Source organism: Lepidochelys kempii, chromosome 3 (assembly GCF_965140285.1).
Source record: "Lepidochelys kempii isolate rLepKem1 chromosome 3, rLepKem1.hap1, whole genome shotgun sequence".
Classification (NCBI taxonomy): domain Eukaryota; kingdom Metazoa; phylum Chordata; order Testudines; family Cheloniidae; genus Lepidochelys; species Lepidochelys kempii.
Window position 1 is genome coordinate 202238918 of NC_136382.1, and position 19798 is coordinate 202258715.

The 19798-nt window shown below is 43.5% G+C and overlaps 1 protein-coding gene across 17 annotated transcripts in view; it reads right to left on the reverse strand.

Annotated features, from left to right (window-relative positions):
* PLCB4 (phospholipase C beta 4) overlaps positions 1–19798 on the reverse strand; it is a 326044-nt gene that overhangs the window by 190454 nt on the left and 115792 nt on the right. For 16 of the 17 annotated variants that reach the window (XM_073339656.2, XM_073339654.2, XM_073339639.2 and 13 more), the window contains one exon: positions 16970–17039. The gene's annotated coding sequence lies outside the window, so the exon portion shown is untranslated. Of the gene's footprint in view, positions 1–296; positions 366–16969; positions 17040–19798 lie in introns of all 17 variants that reach the window. The other variant, XM_073339649.2, reaches the window with a different exon arrangement.

The following is a 19798-nucleotide window of genomic DNA, read 5'->3' on the forward strand; positions in this document are numbered from 1 at the left end:
CATAAAGGGCCAGCACGTTGTTGCAGCCTTGGTGCAGTTATTTGCTTAGATTGGAGTGGCAGAGGAGATTATAGCTTACCTGGGGCCTGAGAGCAGCCTTTGCCCTGGTGGTCTTCCCTTCTTTGTATTTCATAAACATGACCCTGATGACTAAACACAACCTTTGTATAAAATCAGTACAAAATGAACTCCAATGTGTTTGTCAGGGGGAAAAAACCCAGTGATGTGTTTAAGTGTTTAGTAAGCCTGGTGCTTCTTTTATATTATATATGAAAACATGTAACCGATTACTTTACCTGGTATAGAAGTTATTGTAACCCTATATGGAATAACTTGTCTCTCTCACTCTTCTCTTCTATGGCAAACTACAGAAAACAAATGTAAAATGTCATGCTGAGCTGCAGATTTGCAGTGATTGTTTCCTCTATATTTGCTGAGCAGCTACTTTATACTTGGGCAGACAATTATTCAAGTGAATGTAGCATACCAAAACATTGCCAAATATGGCATGTTAGTGACAGAAACCAAGTCAGAAGCCATCACTGAAGGGAAGGATTTAGATGGATTGGAAAATACTTATGTGTAAAATGCCAATCAATTATGCAACCATCTTCATTATTCGGTGGATATGAAAAATTACTCTTCTGAGGAAATGTGCTTAAGAAGAGAGCATATGCAGTCATATACTTTTACATTCACTGTTTTTTCTCTGCCAATTTACCAACTGTCGAAGTATCTCAGCACTACTACACATTACAAAGCATTATCTTAGACTTTAATTTCCCAAGAACAAAGCTACAGTCTGTACCTAGCATGCTCATGCTTCAATTCCTGCACCAAGACAACTGCTGCTGAGGATGTGAGGCAGAAAAATCTAGACACTAATTCATGATATTTAGATCTACAATGAACGTACCGTATGACAGGAGGTAATCCCAGGACAGTCTCTTTAAATCAAGTTCTTCACAAAAAATGATAGCTCCAACATCACAATAAAGAATGTTTGCATACCTGCTATATTACTCTACAAGAATTAAACATAGATTAAACGTTATACATAAAGAGCCACATTTTTTAAATCACTCAGCACCTACAAATGGGACCAGGTATTTCCAAAGAATTTGTTCCCATTTGGGCACCTGAATGAAGTGGCTAGATTTTTTGAAAGTGCTCAGAGCCCAGTAAGAACAAGCCGCCCCATTCAAACAACATGTACAGCAGTGGCCTATTCTTTAGAGGACATTATCAAAAACTATTTCAGCTTTATTCTTTGCGGTAGCATCACTGCCTGAGAGCACCAAACATTTCCCTCAAAATTAAGATAAGCAAATGGAAACTTACTTAATTTTTCAAAATAATCAATCTGAAAAACTGGAACAGTGAACATGTAGAATGTATTAACTTGTCCTGATTATCAGAGGGTGTTGTCAGCTGGTCTGTTAGACTGAGTATGTAGGGTATTCTCTTGCTGTATTAATCTCATTTTTCAGAAATTTAGAACCTAAGTGGGAAAAAAGTCCTTTTCTGTGAAAATCTGGCATACAAGGTCTCATCTGAAGGGGCTTTTTTCACCCAAAAATATAAAACTAAATGGTAGTTGGCTGGTGTCATAAATATAAAGGGAAGGGTAAACCCCTTTAAAATCCCTCCTGGCCAGAGGAAAAATCCTCTCACCTGTAAAGGGTTAAGAAGCTAAAGGTAACCTCGCTGGCACCTGACCAAAATGACCAATGAGGAGACAAGATACTTTCAAAAGCTGGGAGGAGGAAGAGAAACAAAGGGTCTGTGTCTGTGGGTACACTGCTTTTGCCAGGGATAGAACAGGAATGGAGTCTTAGAACTTTTAGTAAGTAATCTAGCTAGGTATGTGTTAGATTATGATTTCTTTAAATGGCTGAGAAAAGAATTGTGCTGAATAGAATGACTATCTCTGTCTGTATGTCTTTTCTGTAACTTAAGGTTTTGCCTAGAGGGATTCTCTATGTTTTGAATCTAATTACCCTGTAAGGTATTTACCATCCTAATTTTACAGAGGTGATTCTTTTTTACTTCTATTAAAAGTCTTCTTGTAAGAAAACCGAATGCTTTTTCATTGTTCTAAGATTCAAGGGTTTGGGTCTGTGGTCACCTATGCAAATTGGTGAGGATTTTTACCAAACCTTTCCCAGGAAGTGAGGTGCAAGGGTTGGGAGGATTTTGGGGGGAAAGATGTTTCCAAACTACGTTTTCTCAGGAACCCAGATAAAGTTTGGTGGGGCAGTGGAAGTCCAAGGGCAAAGAGGTAAAATAGTTTGTACCTTGGGGAAGTTTTAACCTAAGCTGGTAAAAGTAAGCTTAGGAGGTTTTCATGCAGGTCCCCACATCTGTACCCCAGAGTTCAGAGTGGGGAAGGAACCTTGATGGCTGGTTTCTGAACAAGTAATAAAAAATAGAAATTCACATGCTTCTTTGGTAATTGGTAATTATGAAAAACTGTTATTAGACAACTTACAAGCAGTTATCTCAAATGGTGTAAACATCTTTTTAACTGACAAGGAAAATACAAAAGCAGACTGTTCATGCTGAAACATCAGCTGTGGAGGTCTCTCAAAAATTCTCCTTAGTTGGAGTTGTGCATCTTGTGTCCTGGGTCCCTAACACATGTATGCAAAAACAGTCTAGACACACGATGAGGAAATAACACAAAGTTGCAGAAGCAGGAACCATTTTGGACCATCGAACATAGCTGAGATGTTTTAAAACAACACTATAACATACTTAATACTCAGGAGTCTGTTCCAGATAGAAATCTGACTTCACCTTGTTTATCATCTTTACTTGAGCTATTTTGCTTACACATGTGCGTGTGTTTTAACAGAAAGCAGCAATGTTACCATGGCAACAATTACAAAAGAAAGGAAATTCTACTTAAAGCTAAAATTCTGTACTCAACTGGCTCCCCCACTACTATATCACACTCTTGCACCTAGAAGTAGCAGCACACGTGGCATGCAGTATAACATGTGATATAACACATGTGGGACGTCATATACATTTTGCCCTTTAGTGTCATACAGGTTTAGAGGTCTAGAATTAGTAGCATGAATGGGCCCCCTCTTTGTTCAGGAGCAAATGTTTAGATGTTTCATCACGCAAATCATGAGTCCTATCAGTAATCCCTTGCTCACAAAAGTAGCCATCAATGGACTAACTCATCTGAATAAGAAATACTCGCTCTGTAGCTAGATGGCCGTTTACCGAGTGCCCTCTAGTGACCAGGGGTCATTTTGCAGGCACCTGCCCCCATGAGTCCTCTCTTGTGGGCACCTTAAGGACTCCATACTGTCTCTGTTGTGGCTCACAGCACCCCTACCCAAGGCTCATTTAATATCAAATAAAGTTCACATACTCCTCCGAGTCCCTAATCATAAAATCATCCAAACAGTCCTCAATGAGCTCCCAAAATAAGATGATGCTCATAACTCCATGGTTCATACTTAGCTCTGGTTTTTCAGTCAGCACCCAGAGCTCTTTCTCTGGCAGTCTGGTCCACACAAAGCTGTCAGTCCCAGCCCTTTTTTGGCTGGTGCTTGGCTCTGGCTTCCTTATCCTGTCAAAGTCTCCCCTGTTCTGAAGGAGAAGGCCGTCTATATAGTGCACTCAACCAAGAGCTTCTTCCCAGTTGGCTGGAAGATAGGGGAGCCCTTCACTGCAGGGCTCCTGATCCCGGGCCCGTAAACGAACAGTGTCCTGGGCTTTTCCTTTCCTCCTCCAACTCCTATTTCCCCAGGACCACTCCCTCTCTTCCCCTACCAGGCCATTTTCTGAGCCTTTGTTTATTCTAACACCCTGAAATGGGTGTCTTCTGTCCCCCTTTATTCTTAAAGGGCTGGTACACCTCTTTGCACACATGAACTACAAATTTGCAGAATTCCATTTCTTTATCCTACAAATTAAATCATCTTATGTGGCTATTTCAGCCATATCCCACCCACAAAACCATCCTTCTACGGTCTTGCGGTCAAGGTCCTAACTATGACTCTGGAGACCTGTGTTCAAGTCTTATCTCTGCTGGAGACCTCCTGTGTGACCATAGGTAAATCACTTAATATGCCTTCCTGACTCAAGTCCCCATCTGTAGACTAGGGAAAATACTTAATTCTACTAATCTTTATCTGTCTTTTCTATTTAGATTGTAAACAGCTTGGGGCATGGACTATCTCTTATTAAGTGTATATAAAGTGACCCCCAATTTCAGCTGGGGATTGTAGGCACAACTGCAATGTACAGAATAATTTTCACATTCTGAAAATAAAGCCTAGCACAAAGAAGACTGAAAAATGACAAAAAAACCCATACAGGTTTTATTTATTTTTTAAGAGTCCCTTTTCCTATAATTGCCTCTCCAAAACTGAGAGATAGACAAAAATCAGACTTTACTTTTACTGTTATTTGTGATATCGTTATCTTTGGAAGAGTCTTTGAAGCAACACAAACCAACCCTCTGGTTGTGGAATGAACTGAGGAGCAGGGTGCATTCTGTCAGGTGAACGACACAAAATCCAGGGCAACAACTGGATACCTGTGCTTGACTGCCAGGGAACTGCCAATCCACCTGGAATAGGGACAAACCAACAACCCCACTGAATTGCAACAGGAATTAGGCACCTAACTCCCTTAGTTTCCTTCAAAACTCCCAGCCATTAATAGAACTTATCTTTACTGCTACCAGTATCATTTTAACAAATTCAATTAATTATTTGTAATCTCTCCATGACGGAGTGATAGATTTTTTTAAAATTAACATAGAACTTTGCAGATAACTGTATAAGTTTTCAGGTACTTGTAGCTTGCATTTTGAAGTCAAAACTTCCTGATCATGTTATTCGGTATTAAATCTACAGTGCTCCAATTTTCTGATTTCACCTGCTTTTCCTCCTCCTGCTCTTTCACCTCCATTCCAACTTAAGTGTTAGAATAGCGAGCCACTTCTAAAACACTCTATAATTCTGATGTTCATGACACTGTAAATACACCCAAGGGAAAACCTAGGTATCGTCCCTAACAAAAGGCAATTCAGTGCACACAGCGAAAGCCAGCCGGCTCAATAAGGTAATATATGAGACCACACCGAATATATCATGAAAAAGAACACTGATCAGAACTAAAGCAGACGATGAGAGATGCTAGTAACACACAGTCCTGGGTCTGAAATAATTACGTACAATATTTAGATCAACCGTATGAACACAACCACACTGCATGAGCTGTACTGCAGCACATATTCAGCACAGACGAATAAGTGTAGTCTAGTGAGAAAATATTTTTCAGAAATTATTTTCACTACAGAAGAAAGCTGGGACCCCCCTTTTCTTTTTCTGACAGGCAAAAGCTTTACTTCTCCAATATAACACAACCTAGGCTTGCTATTTAGCAAACTGCAATTCAGAGGTTGTTCCTCTGTGACCTCATTAATCTCCATGGAAACCTGCTGAGAATGACCGCTGGCCTGAAATAGGTACTGTCATCTCAGATCAACTCGAAATACAGGAAAAGACCTTTTATCTTCTAGCTATACATTGCTGCCGAGAGATTTGAACTTCCCTAGACTAAGGTACCAACTTTGAAAAACAAAAGGATCCTTAGAATTCATGAGTAGTGTGGGCTAGAAGAAAGATGTTTGCATTAGGATAGTCTACTATCCATTTGTGTAGCATTATATCATTGCAGGAAGCCAGCTGGGGAGAACAATAAAGAGTTTACTAATCCTTACTTTCAGGTGTCATCAGGGAACACCCCTCTTCAGTGGAGTGCAACCAGGTGGATCATGCTTTTTTCCCTTTGCCATGCCAACGCAGCCACTCATCATGACTAAGCTCCCTGCTCTGGAGTCAAGGTAGCTACTCTAATAGAGATGTTTTACCTAGCAAATAGATCTATACCCAAATGGGTCTGTTTCATGCTGAGTTAAACTGAGAGGGTAACAGACCAAAAAAAAAAAAATAGACTGAAGTTCATGAACTCTGCCTTTTGTTTTTTTGGTTTTTTTTTTTGCAAGCAGCCTAACAAACTGTTAGGTTTGTATAATGAAATTATATTTACACACACAAACACAAATGTGAATTAATCTGCCTTCTTAAAGACAAGTTTTAAAAAATGATTATACATTAAGAATTAGATCTCTCTGACATTTGTATGGATGCAAATGGTATGTAATATTGAATACACCTCCATCGTTGAATTTTATTCAGTGGCTGTTATGAATTTCCACTGATAAGTAGCATAAAATTGACAATTCTTTCAAGAAGTGTAAAAGAAAAGAAGTGGGCAGATATTTTTAATAACTTACAGAGGTGGGGTATGCATTGTTGTAGTTGTTTTGGTCTCAGGATATTAGAGAGACAAGGTGGGTGAAGTAATACTTTTTATTGCACCAACTTCTGTCGGTGAGAGAGACAAACTTTCAAGCTCACACAGAGCTCTTCTGCAGATCTAGTAATAGAAGTGTAGTGTTGACTTTAGCTGCACTGATTCATTTGTTTTTAGCAGCACAGAGAGGTACACAAAGAAATATAGGACCCAGTTCTGCAAATATAGGACTCACTTTCAACTAGCAAAGGGGTGGGCAAAATTTTTGGCCTGAGGACCACATCTGGGTATGGAAATTGTGTGGCGGGCCATGAATGCTCACGAAATTGGGGGTTGGGATGTGGGAGGGGGTGAGGGCTCCGGCTGGGGGTGCAGGCTCTGGGGTGGGGCCAGAAATAAGGAGTTTGGGCTGTGGGAGGGGACTCCGGGCTGGGACCGAGGGGTTTGGAAGGTGAGAGAAGGATCAAGGCTGGGGCAGGGGGTTGGGCTGTGGGAGGGGCTCAGGGGTACAGGCTCTGGGCAGCGCTTACCTCAGGCAGCTCCCGGAAGCAGCAGTATGTGCTGCCTCCAGCTCCTATGTGGAGGCGCGGCCAGGCAGCTCTGCATGGTGCCCCATCCGCAGGAGCTGCCCCTGCAGCTCCCATTGGCCATGGTTCCCAGTCAATGGGGTTTGTGGGGGCCATGCTTGGGGCGGGGGCAGCGTGTGGAGCCCCCTGGCTGCCCCTACGTAGGAGCTAGAGGGGGGACATCCCACTGCTTCCGGGAGCTGTGCGGACACATGGCATGCACAGAGCGGGGCAAACCCCCAACCCCGCTCCCCAGCTGGAGTGCCAGAACGGGGCAAGCCCCAGACCTTGCTCCCTGGCAGAAGCTAGAAGTCCAGATTAGGCCCCTGGGCTGTAGTTTGCCCACCCCTGGACTAGCACTTCTCAGGATCAGGCCCTTAATTACTCAAGGCCACTCCTACACATGCTATCTTGCACAGATCATCCCACTGAAGCTTAGATCATAAGCATTTTAGGCTGGAACCATATTTTGTTCTGCTTGTACAGTGCCTAGCACAGTGGGGTCCTGGTCCATTACTGAGGCTACTACAATATAATAAAATAATTATTATTCATGTCACCAAGGCTCATAGGATCAGGGCCCTATGCATATGTAAAACTTTGTTTGCTAACAACATTCAGGGCATGCTGCAAGGCTCAGCTTGTCTTCCTCACCGCTAAGGAGCTGGTTGGTAGACAGAGCTGAGTGGCTGCCATATGCGACTTTGATGTGGGGGTTAATTAACTTGCTATTTTATGATGCCACTCTGCTATATGAATTGATCCGACTGATAGGTCCACTTGTTTATGAGTGTATTTTTAAAGAGATTGTCTAGGATTTCCAAGATCATTTTAATAAATGAAATTGGTTTAATTGCAGAGAAATAAAAATCCACATAAATTACAAATTCAAATGCACATTTATTAATGTTAATATAAATTACAGATGTGCTTCTTATGAAATACAGAGGCCTTGTTCCTGCAAACTCTTCCATGGTCTACCGCAGGGAGTGGGGCTGGAGGCCACCTGGGGCCCAATTAACATTAAGTACTAGCCAAAGTTCTTTGCATATAAAATAAATTTTAGGTCCTTTGCATGGCCACTCCCAAACTTTAATGAGCAGAAAGGGAGCAGGATGTGGGACTGGTTTGTTGTTAGCAAACAAAGTTTTAAACAGCCCGAACCCTGCGAGCCCGAGTCAGCTGACACGGGCCAGCCACGAGTGTTTAATTTTAGTGTAAACGTGCCCCATGAACTGGGTGACATGTTATGGGTTGAGTTAAAACCCCATTGAGATTGGTAAGTGTGAACTAACCCTTCAATTAAAGTAGGTGTAAACATAAGCACCATCTTAGGCCTGGTCTACACTAGGAAATTAGGTCGGTATGACTACATCGCTCAGGAGTGTGAAAAATCCACATACTGGAGCAATGCTGTCTACACCTAATGCCCGGTGTAGATAGCACTAAGCCAACACAAGAATTCTCCCGTCGACCTAGCTAGCACCTCTCCAGAAAGTGGATTACCTACGCCAGTGGGGGAACCCTTCCAGTCAGTGTGGGTAGCGTCTTCACTGAAGCGCGACAGCTGCGCTGCTGCAGCCTTTTAAGTGTAGACGAGCCCTAAAACAACAAGGAGAACGTGAACCTACACAGCAGCTCTTGGCTAAGTATTGTTTTGGGTAAGGGTGTGTGTGTGTGAGAAGAGAGATCACACAGAAACCGAGGGGAGACAAAAAGATGGAAGGGCAGCCTGAAGAGCTCTGAAAGAAACCTTGGGATAGGTTTTTGGGTTGGGGATGGAGGCTGGAAAAAAAACTGCTCTGGGTGCTGTGAGCTAAAGAAGCTGTTTCCTGCCACTTGATTCTTTCTGTGTTCAGAGACACATAGGGGGTCCAGAGAGCAAGTGTGAAAAATCGGGACAGGGTGTAGGAGGTAACAGGTGCCTATATAAGACAAAGCCCCAAATATCGGGACATCTGGTCACCCTAGAGACACAGGACTTCATACAGTCTTTGTAAATGAACCAAACTGCATCAAAGAAATACCTGAATACCACCAATTTCTACAGCCAAATAGAATGTCCACAGGACCCCAAACTTGGACTGGCCGCACACATCAAAAAGGGGAAACAACAACATAGGTTTGCCAAATATCAGTACTGAGCCAGACTCTGTCCTCAGATACACATGTAATAACCACACTGATGACAGGGGCATTGCAGGTGTGTATCCATGGGCAGGAGTTAGCCCACTATCCTGCTTTCTATCTATACACTTTTTTCCCCCCAAAAGTGCTCATTATTTTTACGATAGCCGCACGTAGCCAAGCCATGGGAACACACTGTCTCGAACACTTGTCAAGAGTACAGAAACCTGCAGCCAGAAGTGACTCGGTACATTAGATTAGAGCTACAGAAATAAGAAGCCTCATGAGGCTTTCCTCAAACTCTGCAAATTTGGCCCACTTTAAACCACCTTTCCTGTGGCTATTACCTCCAGCTAGAAGAAACTGTGATGCAGCCAATGCCTTGGTAATTCCATAGTTAGCTGGAAGGAGCAAGACATTGGATCCTTCTCCCCCGCGAGATTTTGTAAAGTACTTAGCCGTCACCGGCTCTGCAACTAGAATCCCAACCACTGCTTGAAGCTGAGTATATCAAGGTCTAGTGGCGTGGGGGCGGGGAGGGGGGGCGGTGGGAGGACAAGAAAGACAGAAAGAAAGACAGAAAGGTTTAGAAGTAATTATAACAAGCTACGTTACCAGGCAGCATCTCCCAACCACCACCTTAAGAAAATGGCACACCTGTTTTTGCTTTAGAACAATGAACCATTCCAAATTGAAGCCCAGGCTGGGGGGAAGGAATCTTCCAAACCTCTGACCATTTGTAAAAGAGACTCAAGGTCCTAGCCTCAGGGCTAAGGAAAGCAAAATATCACAGTAAGGTGATAAATTCAGTCTTCCTAAGCAAAGGCACAGGCTGTATCAACATCGTGACAGCTCTTGGTAGGCAATCCATGCTGTAACACTGATAATGTATCACAGAGTCGTTCATTCATTGCCTTCAATTTACAGCGTGGGGGTTAACAAGCAAAAGAGCATCAGACATAGAACAGCTGAAATTAAACCTTTTTAACAAACTAAGCAATAAACCTGTGTGCAAAGGCTTCCTGTAATAACATCAGCCTTAAATATCTGTCATTGCTTCTAATATTTTCATCGACCTAATTATTCTGCTAAACAGGTCTCAGCTGTGATGCAATGTTGTGTATTTGATTCCTAGTTACTAGTTCCCTACTGCAAGGAGTGAGTCTCCTTGGCAGGTTTTTACACTTTGAAGGTGCTGCTGTCAGTGACAAAAGCCTATCTGAACACAGGGGATGTTCAAACAGGGTGTCACGTTAACAAATTAGAGAGAGCGTAAAAATGTCAAAACCAGCTACTTCCTCCTCAGTAATGGTGATTCCGAGATTGCATACACAGGCTATTAAATTTGGTCCTCCTGGGTCCCAAAACATTGTTAAAGGGATAGCACTGGATTCAGACACACCTTACATTTCTATTTCTTAGAAATAGTTTCTATTTTAAAAAATTAGTCAAATAGAATCACTTTTGATAATCTGAATTTTAAATAATTAGGGTCAAATTCTGATCTAAGAACCACACGCACACACAAGCCAGTAATAACAAGCAGCATTTATCTACCTATGCACCTAAAAAAATGCTCCAGAAAGCATTATATCTGCCTAGTTTTCTTCTTCAGTGGTAACCTTGCTTCTGACTCCTTTCTTTCTCCTTGCTGTGACTTGCCTATTTCAACACTATTTAGAACTTCATAGAGAATGGCAGTTTGTTCTTTATATCCGCCTGCTTTTCTGAGCTTCTGCAATTTGTTTGCAAACCTTAGCATAGGTTATTGTGCATCTTCCCAGTCTCTTCTGATGGGGAGGCGATGTTAAAATTGGAGATATTTACAAAAGTCTTATCTTTGAAGGTGAAAGTGTTAGAAGAGTTATTCAAACAATTTCAGGTTTCCAATCTCATAAGAGATTACGTAGATAAATCTAGTCTATTCAATTGCTATATAGTTATGGCCTTCAGAAATATTTACTAGATGAGGGGGAAAAAACCCCACTTCTTTTAATTTCCAAACAGTCACAGAGGAAAGTTTTCAAAATTTGACTGGAATTGAAAGTCAGTAAGACTTAAATTCACTTAGGTACTTCTGAGAGAGAGGGAAGAGCATCTTCACAAGCAGGCTGGCTAACCTAGTGAGGGGGGCTTTAAACTAGGTTCACCGGGGGAAGGAGACCAAAGCCCTGAGGTAAGTGGGGAAGTGGGATACCGAGAGGAAACACGAGCAGGACAGCACGAGAGGGGTGGGCCCCTGCCTCATACTGAGAAAGCAGGACAAACAGCAAGTTATCTCAAGTGCCTATACACAAATGCAAGAAACCTGGGAAACAAGCAGGGAGAACTGGAAGTCCTGGCACAGTCAAGGAATTGTGATTGGAATAACAGAGACTTGGGATAACTCACATGACTGGAGTACTGTAATGGATGGATATAAACTGTTCAGGAAGGACAGGCAGGGCAGAAAAGGTTGGGGAGTTGCATTGTATGTAAGAGAGCAGTATGTCTGCTCAGAGCTCCGGTGTGAAACTGCAGAAAAACCTGAGAGTCTCTGGATTAAGTTTAGAAGTGTGAGCAAAAAGGGTGATATCGCGGTGGGAGTCTGTTATAGACCACCAGACCAGGGGGGTGAGGTGGACGAGGCTTTCTTCCGGCAACTAACGGAAGTTACTAGATCGCAGGCCCTGATTCTCATGGGAGACTTCAATCACCCTGATATCTGCTGGGAGAGCAATACAGTGGTGCAGAGACAATCCAGGAAGTTTTTGGAAAGTGTAGGGGACAATTTCCTGGTGCAAGTGCTGGAGGAACCAACTAGGGGCAGACCTCTTCTTGACCTGCTGCTCACAAACCGGGAAGAATTAGTAGGGGAAGCTAAAGTGGATGGGAACCTGGGAGGCAGTGACCATGAGATGGTCGAGTTCAGGATCCTGACACAGGAAAGAAAGGAGAGCAGAAGAATATGGACCCTGGACTTCAGAAAAGCAGACTTTGACTCCCTCAGGGAACTGATGGGCAAGATCCCCTGGGAGAATAACATGAAGGAGAAAGGAGGCCAGGAGAGCTGACTGTATTTTAAAAAATCCTTATTGAGGTTACAGGGACAAACCATCCCGATGTGTAGAAAGAATAGTAAATATGGCAGGCGACCAGCTTGGCTTAACAGTGAAATCCTTGCTGATCTTAAACACAAAAAAGAAGCTTACAAGAAGTGGAAGATTGGACAAATGACCAGGGAAGAGTATAAAAATATTGCTCGAGCATGCAGGAGTGAAATCAGGAAGGTCAAATCACACTTGGAGTTGCAGCTAGCAAGAGATGTTAAGAGTAACAAGAAGGGTTTCTTCAGGTATGTTAGAAACAAGAAGAAAGTCAAGGAAAGTGTGGGCCCCTTACTGAATGAGGGAGGCAACCTAGTGACAGAGAATGTGGAAAAAGCGAATGTACTCAATGCTTTTTTTGCCTCTGTCTTCATGAACAAGGTCAGCTCCCAGACTACTGCACTGGGCAGCACAGCATGGGGAGGAGGTGACCAGCCCCCTGTGGAGAAAGAAGTGGTTCGCGACTATTTAGAAAAGCTGGACGAGCACAAGTCCATAGGGCTGGATGCGCTGCATCCAAGAGTGCTAAAGGATTTGGCGGATGTGATTGCAGAGCCATTGGCCATTATCTTTGAACACTCATAGCGATGGGGGGAGGTCCCGGATGACTGGAAAAGGCTAATATAGTGCCCATCTTTAAAAAAAGAGAAGGAGGAGGATCCTGGGACCTACAGGCCAGTCAGCCTCACCTCAGTCCCTGGAAAAATCATGGAGCAGGTCCTCAAGGAATCAATTCTGAAGCACTTAGAGGAGAGGAAAGTGATCAGGAACAGTCAGCATGGATTCACCAAGGGCAAGTCATGCCTGACTAATCTAACTGCCTTCAATGATGATATAACTGGCTCTGTGGATGAGGGGAAAGCAGTGGACGTGTTGTTTCTTGACTTTAGCAAAGCTTTTGACACGGTCTCCCACAGTATACTTGTCAGCAAGTTAAAGTAGTATGGGCTGGATGAATGGACGACAAGGTAGATAGAAAGCTGGCTAGATTGTCAGGCTCAACGGGTAGTGATCAATAGCTCCATGTCCAGGTGGCAGCCGGTATCAAGTGGAGTGCCCCAAGGGTCGGTCTTCGGGCCGGTTTTGTTCAATATCTTCATTAATGATCTGGAGGATGGTGTGGATTGCACCCTCAGCAAGTTTGCAGATGACACTAAACTGGGAGGAGAGGTAGATACGCTGGAGGGATAGGCAAATTAGAGGATTGGGCCAAAAGAAATCTGATGAGGTTCAACAAGGACAAGTGCAGAGTCCTGCACTTAGGATGGAAGAATCCCATGCACCGCTAGAGACTAAGGACCGAATGGCTCGGCAGCAGTTCTGCAGAAAAGGACCTAGGGGTTACAGTGGACGAGAAGCAGGATATGAGTCAACAGTGTGCCCTTGTTGCCAAGACCGCCAATGGCATTTTGGGATGTATAAGTAGGGGCACTGCCAGCAGACCGAGGGACATGATCGTTCCCCTCTATTCGACATTGGTGAGGCTTCATCTGGAGTACTATGTCCAGTTTTGGGCCCCACACTACAAGAAGGATGTGGAAAAATTGGAAAGCCTCCAGCAGAGGGCAACAAAAATGATTAGGGGACTGGAACACATGACTTCTGAGGAGAGGCTGAGGGAACTGGGATTGTTTAGTCTGCGGAAGAGAAGAATGAGGGGGGATTTGATAGCTGCTTTCAGCTACCTGAAAGGGTGCTCCAAAGAGGATGGCTCTAGACTGTTCTCAGTGGTAGCAGGTGACAGAACGAGGAGTAATGGTCTCAAGTTGCAGTGGGAGAGGTTTAGGTTGGATATTAGGAAAAACTTTTTCACTAGGAGGGTAGTGAAACACGGGAATGCGTTACCTAGGGAGGTGGTGGAATCTCCTTCCTTAGAAGTTTTTAAGGTCAGGCTTGACAAAGCCCTGGCTGGGATGATTTAGTTGGGGATTGGTCCTGCTTTGAGCAGGGGGTTGGACTAGATGACCTCCTGAGGTCCCTTCCAACCCTGATAGATATTCTATGATATGAAAGTGTGATTCATAGAGCTGCGGATCCACATGAAAACCAAATAACTCTGGCAGTATCAGAAGTAGATACTGGAAAAGGAACAAAAATTGTGAGTGGATATTAATTAGTGCAATATGGTGTGGGGGGGGGAAGAGGGGAGGGGTAGTGATTAGAAGAGAACCCTGGTCATTTGGATTCTTTTTTTTTTCCTAGTTCTATCACGTGGACTTGATGTGTGATCTTGAACATGTCTAGTTCGATTGCAGGCTCTCCAGGGCAAGGATCGTGAATTACTATTTATTCATATAGCGGGAGTGCACTGTGGGTGTTAATGAAAGCAAGTAATTAGTAATAATAATAAAGGACTGATATGACAGATGCTATTGATTGTCACTTGTGTAGGAGAAACTGCAATTAACTGCTACAGATTATGCTCTAACATTGCCATTTGAAATACTGAAATCAACATTTAATAATTGTTATTTATTAGAAACTCATCAAAATGCAAAGTCCCACCTGATTCAAAATGTTAGAATATTACAATACACAGAAATGCAGCACAATCACATTGGAAAACCTAAGTGCCACTAAGAATGTGAATGCAAGTGTATAGATTTTGCCTTGAAATGGCAATCAGCATGTTTTTTCTTCTTACCTCCCACCTCCCTTCCCCATTATTCTGGCATTCCTGGGTATCTGTGCATTTTGCTAACCTTCAGAATGCTATAGCAAAATTATCAGTCACATACAACGCCAACGATTCTGAGAGGTAATCTGGATGGACAGGCTGCAGTGGTGCGTTTTCTACTCAGTAAAGATAAGGAATAGCAAGCACATGGGTATTCAGCAAGCAGTACTGCCCATCTCATCTGCTCTCCGTCATTTAAACAATGAGAACACCCTGGATTCCAGTGAAGGTCACTGTTCCACTAGAGCCTCATTCATTGCTATTCACATGGTTTCTGGAAGGGGTGTTTTTCGTCAGATCCTACAAGAATTCAAAGAAAGACTGTGGCTGCTGTTCCTCAGTGGCTGGGCCATTTCTGGCTACTTTATCTCTTGGAATTAATTCATCCATTCACAACTTCTGTGAGAATAACGGTTTGTTGCATGCAAAGCACCACAGCCCCAGCTGTCTTTCCAGGAAAGGGATATATTTCTTCAACCCCTCCCCATCCCTGATTTAAGTGCCGAGTATCTCTTGCACGGTTTGGAGGACGTGGGTGGAAAAGACAAGGAGACAGGCAATACGGTGGGTTGTTATTTTCTGGTAGATACATCGCAGGGGATGTGAAATGAGAGGGATTTGGTACTGGGATACTTGTGTGGCCAACAATTTTGTGGGTGTGGGAAGGGGGTCTTATTCTATCGGCTTCCCTCCTTCAATGCCTCTTTTCCAGAGCTTCCAACTTTGTCTGGAGTCTCCAGCACAACACGGGTAGCAGGAAGCCATATTTAGGACCATCGCCACCACCAGGACAGGAGTCAGAGATTTGTTAGGCTGGTTCGGAGCAAGCGGAGATGGGTCCATTTGGCGAGAGTGTCTGAGCGTGAGGGCTGTGGTGGTGATTACTGAGGCTCTTCCTAATTTTACTAGATTAATCAGGACGAAACTCGACAATTTCATGAGTGGGTTGGGTTTATAGGGCACTTGGCCACTCAGCGTGTGGAGAGAGATCCAGGTAGGGTTTGGGAACCATCGGGAAAGGTGGCTGATTGTTTTTTAATATCCTCGATTTCTTTTCCCCCTGGAGAGGGACGCTTAGAGGTAATAAATGGGATTTATACCTTGTCCTGGGAGACTTTTCCGAGGCAGGCAGCTGTTCCCCTGCAATAGATACTGAAAGGTGACTGAGCAGGTTGAGTAATGCTGCTGTGAGATAAGGTTACAGCAGACCAAAGAGATCTCTTTGGGTGCCCGAAATCTCTGCTTCCTGTTGCAACAGGCATGGAGAGACTAGGCAATTTGAGCTCTTCCAGACACAGGCCAAGAAGTCAACATTTATTAGTCTCATAGGTTTCTCATCCTGGTAGTTCCATGATGTTCACTGCGGGGTCACTGGTTAATAAAGTCACAAACACCCCTTTAACTACGGATTTTGTTTGTCTCCGCGGGAACTGGATGGATGATTTGGCTGGGCCTTTGTTAGCTCAGCTTTCACAAGGCAGGTACTCAGGTCAGTATGAACCGAGAGAAAGCTGGAGGGGTGCCCTAGCTGTGTTGTATGCCGATTTATTGAGGGGTCGTGCCCTGCCTTTGTTACGGCAGTTTGCAAACAGAGTGCTTTTCATTTCTCAATGGCTCCACAAGCAGCACTGGTGCCCAGAAGAATACTTTTTCATTGGCTACACAATTAAACCTCTCTCTCCAAGGTGATCATCCACACCATCACGACCTTCTGACTACTGGCATGAGATTTCCTCAGGTCTGGCCGGGCCAGCTAATCTAACTTCTGCTGCTGCAGAATGCAGTTGCCCACCTGCTCATCAGCGTCAACCATAGGGAATATATAACATTTGCAATGGCTACCTATTCACTTCCCGGTGCAATTCAAGCTATTAGCATTGTTTTATAAAGCTCTGTATGATCTGAGTCCTGACTACGTGGAAACCGCCTCTGTCTCAATTCACTGATCCTTTCATTGAATTCTACATACAATCTCCATATAATAGAATCTATGTGAAGCCAAGTACATATTCAGCTACACACAATCATTATTCTAGAACAAAAGATGATATGTCAAACCGTAAGTTTAAACTTCTACAGAAAACAAAAAGCAAAAAAAAGCCATTAACCTTGCATTTGCACCTGCTAGTCGGTTATCATTGCTAGCCTACAAGCAGGTAACTTACCCAAGTAGCTCTCGATTGGCTGGCTAAACAGCTGGACAGATTAGACAGATGTGCTGGGAAAGTCTTCCTTCTGTAAAATAATAAAACAGATCAATAAGGCTGGTGCCATCTACTGAAATCTCCTATTGGAAAAACATCCCTTTGAAAGTCCAGAAATGTATGGTATCAAGAGAAACATTTAAAAACAAGCTTTGGTTATGCCTTTGCTAAATCATGGGAAAGGCACAGCTATATGTCTCTTAATGGAAAAGAGACAAATCACAACTGATAGCGTTAGAAGCCATGGATCACACACACCATTTCCCACTGCACTAAGCCAGGACAGATTTCAACATTAGTAAAGCATCCTAAATAATTAATAAAGATCAGAAAGCAGCATTTGGATAACACCGCCATATTTGTAATCTTTCCAGAATAAATGTTAGCTGACTTTAATAGTTTTTGCTGAAAGTTCTTCTTTAGATGAGCAAAATAAACTTTAGCAGAGACTTCACCTGAGAATGTCTAATAGACAGCTGGAGTAACAAGGGACCAGTGAACAGTACAAGAGACAAGGGTTACACAGAGTGGAGGAAAGGGCTTTGCCATATTGCATATGACACTAAATACGCTGCCCGCCATGGAGCCACGTTTCATTGCACATACAGGTTGTGGTACTTGAAAGTCACGGGCAGCATATTACTTATATGTTGTTTGTAATAGGACAACAGATGGATATGGACAGACAGAGAGAGGAGTACAAGGAAACAGGTACTGGTTGGCATAGAATCATAGAAGATTAGGGTTGGAGGAGACCTCAGGAGGTCATCTAATCCAAGCCCCTGCTCAAAGCAGGACCAAGCCCAACTAAATCATAGCATGATAGGCTGTGGTCTCAGCACACCGGCAGCCTAACTGTGGGCAAGTTTTTTTGTGGGCATCCCAGCAAAGGAGAGTTTGAAATGGATTAATGAGGTAGCTTTGCGGATGTTTATGGGGAGCTCCTCCCAGGCATGAGGGGCAGCATGGGAGAAAGGTGCTTGTTTGAAGGTTGCATTTGTCAAGGCCAGAGAAGAGAACGTTACGGTAATCGAGATGCGAGACGATGAGAGCCTGGATGAGCGTTTTAGCTGTATGAATGGAGAGGAAAGGCCATCTGGTGGACATGTTATGCAGAAAGAATCTGCCAGATTTAGACATAGCCTGAATGTGAGGATCTAGGTCTGAGTCGAAGATGATTTACAGGTTACAGGCATGAGTGACAGGGAAGATGGTGGTGTTGTCTACAGTGATTGAGAAAGGGCTTAAAGGGGAAGAGCAAGAAGCTCTGTTTTAGCCACATGTATGTGTGCACAGAGCCAAGAACTGCAGAAGGAAAGAGAATGAGTTGCACTCAATATACTCATGCTAGGTGGTGGCTATGTGATGGCTGAGTAAATCTAGCATTTCAGCAAGATGGCCAAAAATATAGATTCTGGAAATCAAAACATAAAACTCCACTATATGAAATATCAGACACCAACCCACAAAAGAATGGAGAATGTTGTTTGGTGCCAGCGTGGCAGGCATACTCCATCTGGAGGAGGAACTAAAATGATCTGTCATTTCTTCTGGCTTTTTTCATAGAATATCAGGGTTGGGAGGGACCTCAGGAGGTAATCTAGTCCAAACCCCTGTTCAAAGCAGGACCAATCCTCAATTTTTGCCCCAGATCCCTTAATGGCCCCCTCAAGGATTGAACTCACAACCCTGGGTTTAGCAGGCGCTGAAACCACTGAGCTATCCATCCCCCCCTCAAGCCAACAAACATTACCTGTGCCTGATCCAGGTTTATTCTCAGCCAGCTAGCTCTCAGCCAAGAGCCAAGCCTAGCCAGACGGTGGGTAAATTGCATGACTGCACCATTTGCGTCTCATTAATGGAGATGCAGAGTTGTCACCCACACACCGAATGTTCCACAGACCACATCACCACATTGTCTCCCTGAATAGCCTCATAGGGGTTACATACTAGAAACACTTGGAACTCCACACACAGGAGCCCTTGGGCAGATGGACAATTGCTCACCCTATACTAACCTCTGGGTTCTCTCAAAAAGAAAGGAATCATTCAAGAGCAGATCTGTTTACTTCTGCTGAGGAGCCAGTGGTAACAAAGACTGCTGACAGACCTAAAAGAATAAGCATGGAAGCGGATCTCAATCCAAAGAGGGCTCCAGACGCTCTAGTTGCCTCATCACAACTGTGCTGAGAGTTTCCCCACATAAATGAAAACTAACTTTTCCCTATGGAAAGGGACTGCACAATAATTAGCAAGTCTGTCCATGCCCATAAATTGTTCCTCAATCTGGGACCTAACAACCCTCTGGTAACAGATGCTGACATCACTGGTACCCACATCTGTCCAGGCTCTAGAGGCAGGAAAATCAGCCTCTTGAGAATTCGGGGCAGTGAATGAGAACTGTTTCCAGCTCTCTGCACAGAAAGATCCCAGCAATATACACTGGCTGTAAGGAGGAGGAAAGGAGGGGAAATCTTGGGTAATCTTTTCCTCATCCCCTGGAAAACAAAAATTAAGCTCCAACTTCTCAGCAGAAAAAACTGCAACCACCTTTCCCCCTCCCCCCTGCTTTCTGGGAAGGTAGACAATAGAAATGATAGTTTTTGAAGAGTTATCATCAAAACATAACGACATATTTTATGCATCAGGACATAAGCACATTTTTAACAATACTTCTAAATAATTCACTTTAACAATGAGTGATATGGAGGCCTAGCCATGCCCATATGGCGGTAATTGCAATCAGATGCCCAGATAAACCAAGAGGCTGTTTTGTGGCCAGCAAATGGG